The following is a 7,398-nucleotide window of genomic DNA, read 5'->3' as shown; positions in this document are numbered from 1 at the left end:
GATGGATGGATGGATGGATGGATGGATGGATGGATGGATGGGTGGATAGGTGGATGGGTGGGTGGCAGGGTGGATGGATGGATGGATGGATGGATGGATGGATGGATAAATGAATGAATAGAATTTAAAAAAAAAAGAAGTTATGTCCTAGCTATCCAGGATATCAGGACCTTATGAGGTACCCAAACAGTACAGTTCTAAGGTAAACACAAAATATCCATTTAGCAGTTTCACAAATTTGTTTTTACCTTCCAGAGTTAAAAGGACAATGGGCTAGCTGAGTAATTTATTTTTATATACTTTTTTCCATGCATTACTTTGAATGCTTTGCACCTTGTGTATTTTCTGTGATGGAGGAAATAAAAAACTATTCTATACCTGATGTGGATATTCTACATTGACTAACTTCTCTAAAAGGATCAATTTATCTTCATTTTAGAGAAGCCTTGAACATAAGCCACACTCAAACTTAGTTTTAGAGATTTCACTGGAATTTTACTCAAAGATGGAGGCAGAGCCTGAGAGAGAAAGACCTGAATCTACTGGGGTGACCTCCCCAAGTCCATGTGATCCCAGAACTCCTTGTTGAAGTCCCTTGACCTACAGAGTACATGAGACTGAACTAATTCTCTCCTCCTTATGAAGATGGTTGAGCAATGAAGCGACCTCATCAACTTGTTAAAATTTCTTGGAAAAGAGTCATTATTTGGAATTCTAATCTTATCTCCCTGAGGATAGGTACAAGCATGCCTATTTGCCAACTCAAGGGAGATGAAAGAGGATAAACTGCTTACCTCTTTTGCATCAGAGTTTATGATGGCAGACAGCTAGGTGGCACAGTGAATAGAGTACTGACTCCTCCTGGAGTCAGGGGGACCTGAGTTCAAATATAACCTCAGACACTTAACATGAAAACTAGCCGTGTGACCTTGGGCAAGTCACTTAATCACAATTGCCCTCCAAAAATAAAAAAAAAGAAAATAGTTTATCGTGGGCCAGTTAAAAAAAAAGAGTCAGTTCTACAATTACTCCTCCTTTCCCAAGAGATACTAAGGCAGTTAAGAGCTGACTGGTGAGTAGCACCATGGCTGTCCTCTCTCTTGCTGAAATGGGTCACCGACTCTCTTATTTTTCTTTTATAAATTTCTAATTTACAAGCATTTATTTTCTCTCCCTGCCACCTCCATTGGCCTAGTGAAAAGGAAAAATATAATTGGTTACAAAATATCTGTAGCAAATACGCATAGTCAGGCAAGACAAATTCCTACACTATGTCCAAAAATATATGATTCATTTTGCACCAAATTCATGCCATCAGGCTACAGAACCCACAAAGTGACAGGGAAAAACCAACTTCCCTCTGAAGACAGCCCAGCAGACCAGCAGGAAGGGGCCATCAAAGCACGCTGAGAGCAGAGCCCAGCCTGCATGAGGCCAAGGATTTAGCCTCAGGGCAGCCACGACCAGGCCCGGCTAGAGGGACTTCGGGAGAGTAGATCACCAGCAGCTGTGGTGGTTTTCAGAATTATCAACACCCAGATGCTTAGGACAAAGTGAGAGGTAAGTGTGAACTTTGGGAACAGGGAGTCCAGGAGTGCAGTCAGGCATCTGCTACTGGAGGGAGAAATGGTTGAGGTGCAGTGGACATGTAGCTGCCAGTGAGTGGCTGCCTGAGAGTTCCTAGTCTGCATATTGTAGGGGGACCAAGCAACCAGTCTGAGGGGTTATCACTCGCTTTAGGCTGTTTGCATCTGCATCGCTGTTTAGGGTAGAGGTCCTGGGATGCATGACCAGTGTGCCGGACCAAGTGGAGGCTTCTGAGAGGGCAACCAACTAATAGCTCTGGCAGCTGAGAAAACCCGAGTAGTTTGGGGAAAAAAAAAGTCTTCCTCTCTGGAAGCAGAGTTCTACTGTGGCAAAAAGCTCAAAAGTCAAGTAATTGAGTGGCAACATGAGCAAGTAACGGAAGCAAAGCAAGCACTGCAATCTGATTTTAGACTCCTATTTTGTTGACAAAAAGGATCAAAGCATGGAACAGGAGGAAGACAATGAAGTCAAAACTCCTGCACCAAAAACTTCCAAGAAAAATATGAACTGGATACAGGCCACAGAGGAGCTTAAGAAGGATTTTGAAAACAATATAAGAGAAGAGGAGGAAAAATTGGAAGGAGAAATGAGAATGATGCAAGAAAATCATGAAAAGAGAGTCAGCAACCTGACTGATGAAAATAACACCTTAAAAATAGACTAACTCAAATGGCCAAAGGGGCTCAAAAAGCCAACAAGGAGAAGAATGCCTTAAAAAGCTGAATTTGCCAGATGGAAAAAGAATCTCAAAAGCTCAATGAGGAGAACTATTCCCTCGGATTTAGATTGGAACAAATGGAAGCTAGTGACTTTATGAGAAATCAAGATATTTCTAAATAGATCCAAACACATGGAAAAAATAGAAGGCAATGTGAAATATCTCATTGGAAAAACCACTGACCTGGAAAATAGATCCAGGAGAGATACTTTAAAAATTATTGGACTACCTGAAAGCCATGATCAAAATAAAAGAACCTAGAAATCATCTTTCAAGAAATTCTTAAGAAAATTTGCCCTGATGTTTTAGAAGTAGAGGTCAAAATAGAAATTGAAAGAATCCACCAATCACCTCTTGAAAACGATCCCAAAAATAAAACTCCTAGGAATACTATAGCCAAGTACCAGAGTTCCCAGATCAAGAAGAAAATTTTACAAGCAGACAGGAAGAAACAATTTGAATATTGTGGAAACACAATCAGAATAACACAGGACCTGGCAGCTTCTACATTGAGGGATAGAAGGGCTTGGAATAAGATATTCCAAAAGAGTTGGGATTAAAACCAAGAATCACCTACCCAGAAAAATTGAGTATCATGTTTCAGGGGAAAATATGGTAATTCAATGGAATAGAGGACTTTCAAGCCTTAATGATGACAAAATTGAATAGAGTTGAATAGAAAATTTGACATTCAGATACAAGAAGAAAGAGAAGCGTGAGAAGGTTAAAAGGGAAAAGAAATCATAAGGATCTTATCGAAGTTGAACTATTTACATTCCTACAAGAAAAATAATAATTGTAACATATAAAACTTTTCTCGGTATGAGAATAGTTGAAGGGTATATACATGTGTGTATATATATATGTATATATGTATACATACATATATGTATATGTGTATACATATGCATCTATATAGGAGGGTATATGGGCATATGAATACATATGTGTGTATATGTGTACAGGTAAACAGAGGGCACAGGACCAATTGAATAGGATGGGATGACAATTAAAAGGTTTAATTGAGAGTTGAGAGAAGAATATAATGAGAGGAGATGGGGAGAGATAGAATGGGGTAAATTATCTTATACAGAAAGGGCAAGAGAAAACTCTCACAATGGAGGGGAAAACAGGAAGTCAAAAGGGAATGAGTCAACCTTATACTCATTGAATTTGGCTTAAGGAGGGAATGACATACACACTAAATAGAGTATCTCACCCTACAGGAGAGTAGGGGGAGGGGGATAAGAAGGGGGATGATGGAGGGGAGGTCAGGTTGGGGGGGGATGGAAGTTGCAAGCACCCACTTTTGAAAAGAGACAGGGTCAAAGTTGAGAATAGAACAAGTGGGGGCAGGATAGGATGGAGGGAAATATAGTCAGTCTTTCACAATATATCCACTATGGAAATGCTTCGCATAGTTATACATGTGCGACCTATCTTGAATTACTTATCTACCCAGTAAGGGGATGATGGAGGAAAGGAAATAATCTGGAATTCAAAGTTTTAAAATCAAATGTGTTATATATATATACATATATATACACATACATACACACATACATAGATACATACACACATACATAGATACATACACACATACATATATTACCTGCAGTTGGGAAATAAGATATACATGCACTGGGGCATAGAGATCCATCTTGCCCTACTGGAAAGTCAGAAGGGGAATGGGAGAGGATATAGGAGAGTGCAGATTGGGGGAGGGAGTATTCAGTAGGATCACTGTTTTGGAGTGGTGGGTAGGGGAAAGATGGGGAGAAATTTTGTAACTCAAAATCTTGTGGAAATGAATGATGTAAACTAAAAATAGGCATAAAACTTAATCCAAAAAAAATTCATCCCATCAGGAGGTGAAGAGTTAATCATCAATCCCCTAAATCCTTAATGGTTGGTCAGTGTTCTAATCAGAGTTCTTACTTCTTTCAATGCCATTTGTCTTTATAAAGTTATTGTCATTGTATGTATTGTTCCCCTGGCTCTGCTCATTTGGTTCCATGTCTGAAACCTGGAACTCTCCTCTTGGACTATGTGGGTCAACTGCAACACCAATTGCAAAATACTTCTGCTCCAAGACAACTAATAGTGGTAGTAACCCATGGGGGGGGGGGGGGGGTTAGGGAGAGAAGGAGAAAAAGGAAAGGAGAAGGGGAAAGTTGTATCCATTGGCCAAGTTCCCTCTGACCAATACTCAGCACTTGCTGAATCTATCCATAAAAGGGGTAACTGTGACTGATCACTATTTTTAATTGACTCAGAATAAAGGAGTAGCTTTGACCACAACCCATCCCGATTTAGCCAATTCAGTCGTAGTGAGTGGACAAATGTGCACTGTCAATATCCTTCACACTGAGGAGCAAAGTACCCTCTTAAAGGCTCACTTAAGTAGAAGCTCATTAAGCTGAGAGAGGAGGAAGGGCTCCTGAATGAACTTGCTACACACAAATCTGGAAACTTACTGCAACATTTGGCAATTAGGATGGGGTTTAAGAAAGAGAAGGTATTGATTGTCTCACTTGAAGTTAACAAAGGTCAGGATGAACACTACTAATTCTATGCTGGTTGAGCCCCTGGGCAGTGTTTTAGAACAGCTGGGCTCCACCACCTCAGACACAGGAGGTTTTGGAATGTAAAGGAAAGCAATGTCATTAGGAGATAAGAAAGAGCAGGAAAAGAATACCCATCTCTGACCAGCCCCAGAAGCAGAGATGAGCATGGGGCCTGGATGGGCATAGGCACAACATTGTTACCCTTTACCTGGGAAAGGTGATCAAAATTAAATAGCCTCTAGCTTCTGGTAGCTGGGAGTCCATATGCCAGGAACCCATGTACAATCAGTCATGTCATGGCCCCTTACCCACTGTGCAATGGCGTCCAGTCATTGAATGAATCAATCCATTTGGAGACTGGACATACCAACAGAATGCTATATTGTAGAGAATGTGTTTCCCTTGCTATTATTTCCCTTTTTATTATTTGAAAACTTGATTCCTGTTTATAATCCATTACTTGACTTTTCTTTGGTGCTCTAATATAGGATAATCTACGCACAGTATGAAATATAGAGGTATGTGCTCAACAACTTCAATTAAAATACCGTATTTCACTGCATAAGGATCACCATCACATAATTGTTGCACCCTGTTTTCTCAGTATGAAAACTGATCTATAAACTTTCATCGTGTAATGGTCCCATGGTGTAATTCTGTTCATCATGTGCTTAAAAAGAAGTAAACAGAGCAGCAATGTATTCACAGTGGCATATGGATATTTATTTCTTGTACATTATGAGTCACCAGCCTACAAGTCTCATTGCAGGTGCATTGTCTGTATTCAGTTTTAACGTATTTGCATGAGTAGCCCATGCATTCTAATCTTGCACCAAAGAGCTTAGTAATAAATTATTTTTAAGTAATACCAGCACAATTTTAAAGCTTCACATAATAGTCACACCCCACTTTTTGGCAACATAATGTGGCATGAATCTGCAATGATTATGGGGTGAGATATGGTAAACTCTACTAGGTGTATATTTTCAAAGAAATTTGAAAACAAAACATTTCACAATATGGAAAAAAAAAACAGATTAGATAACCTCTGAGAGCCCTGCTATGCTGCAGCCAGTGCAGGTGGTGGGCTAGCGACCAAGCGGCGAGAATAAAGAGACGGGGATGTATTCAACAGTCTGTTTATTACAGAGCCATTTCATGCAGAGCCAACAATACAAGGTGCACACAGAGTTTATGTACTTCCTAACAGAAGGTCTACATGACCCCAAAGAATGCAAGCAATGCACAAGGAACCTTCTTAGATATTGTTTATTCTTTACTCTTGCTTAAGTTCAGTTATTTATTAGTGTTATGGGACAATGTCCAGAGGCATGGCATCTAAATGTCCTCATGATTAACTGCCCTGCAACTCTGCAGATGTTGTTAAGGGAAGGGAACATTCTGTGAGTGAGGCCAAGAGATCCCCAAAAGTTCTCTATACTTCTATCTCTAGATCTGTGCTCATTTTGTAAAGATGGGGTCAAACCAGCCCCTTTGTCTCTAGCACCTCCACCAGGTTCAAGCAAGGCTCCTTTTCATTGAATCAAACAATCAGAACTGAGTGTGATCAGGGCCCCTACACCATCCTGGGTCATCAACACCATGACATGAGAGATTGGGTCATTCTCTTCAAGTCAAATGAAAGGAGAACCTATCTCAGAATAGGAAGAGTGAGACTTCCAGGAGCCAAGATGGTGGAGGAAGCAATAAATCCCTGGAGGTCTCCCATATTGACCTCCCAACGACCAACCGGAACACTCCAGAACAAATTCTGGAAGAGCTGAGGAAGAAGAAAGACGGGGTGGAGTGACCTTTTAGCCTGAAGGAGAGAGCACTCCAAGACAGGAAACAGTCCCAGCAAATGAGCAGCAAGCCTCCTCAGCAAACCAGAGGGATACCCTGAGCCCCAGTGTGTAGAACAGGCAAACAGCAGCACCAGGATCCCTGTGTACCTTAGGATAGCCATGGGATCCAGCACAATCCAGCTCTGAGAATCACCACAGGCTATGGTGTATCCCTAGGCAGGCAGGTGTCCTCTAGCATCTGGACCTCCACATGCTTCAGCATGGTTCTGGGCAGGCAGAGGTCCTCCAGTGGCAGGACCTTCCTGTGCTTCAGAGCAGGCCAGGCACACAGGCATCCTGCAGTGTAGCCCTGAGGAAACAAAGAGAGGAATCTGCCAAGAACTGGCAGACTCCAGATCTGCCTTATGCTTTAGTGTGGCCCCAGGTAGGCAGGCATGGGGAGACCTCCACATGCTTCAGCACAGCACAAGGCAAACAGGTGGACACCAACCTTAAGGTGCCTAAGTAAAGAGGCAAACACCAGCCAACACAATACTGCCATATGCAGCAGTGTAGCCCCAGGCAAACAGGCAATCTCCAGAGGCCAGACTGGCCCGTGCTTCAGTGTAAGTCAAAAAACACATAAACACCCCCACAGGGCCCCTCAGCACATGACAGACACCACCACTAGCACCCCAGCTCAGCACAAGGCAAGCTGCCAGAACACTGCAGGCCCCAGCAG

The 7,398-nt window shown here is 41.8% G+C and overlaps 1 pseudogene; it reads right to left on the bottom strand.

Moving 5' to 3' along the window:
* LOC138172835 (ADP/ATP translocase 3-like) overlaps positions 1-7,012 on the bottom strand; it is a 17,332-nt pseudogene extending 10,320 nt beyond the window's left edge.
* Positions 7,013-7,398: the final 386 nt, after the last annotated feature.

Source organism: Petaurus breviceps, unplaced genomic scaffold, assembly GCF_028583685.1.
Source record: "Petaurus breviceps papuanus isolate PSGF00001 unplaced genomic scaffold, PetGlider_PUasm1.0 551, whole genome shotgun sequence".
NCBI classification, from domain to species: Eukaryota; Metazoa; Chordata; class Mammalia; order Diprotodontia; family Petauridae; genus Petaurus; species Petaurus breviceps.
This window is presented reverse-complemented; position numbering and strand designations above follow the sequence as displayed.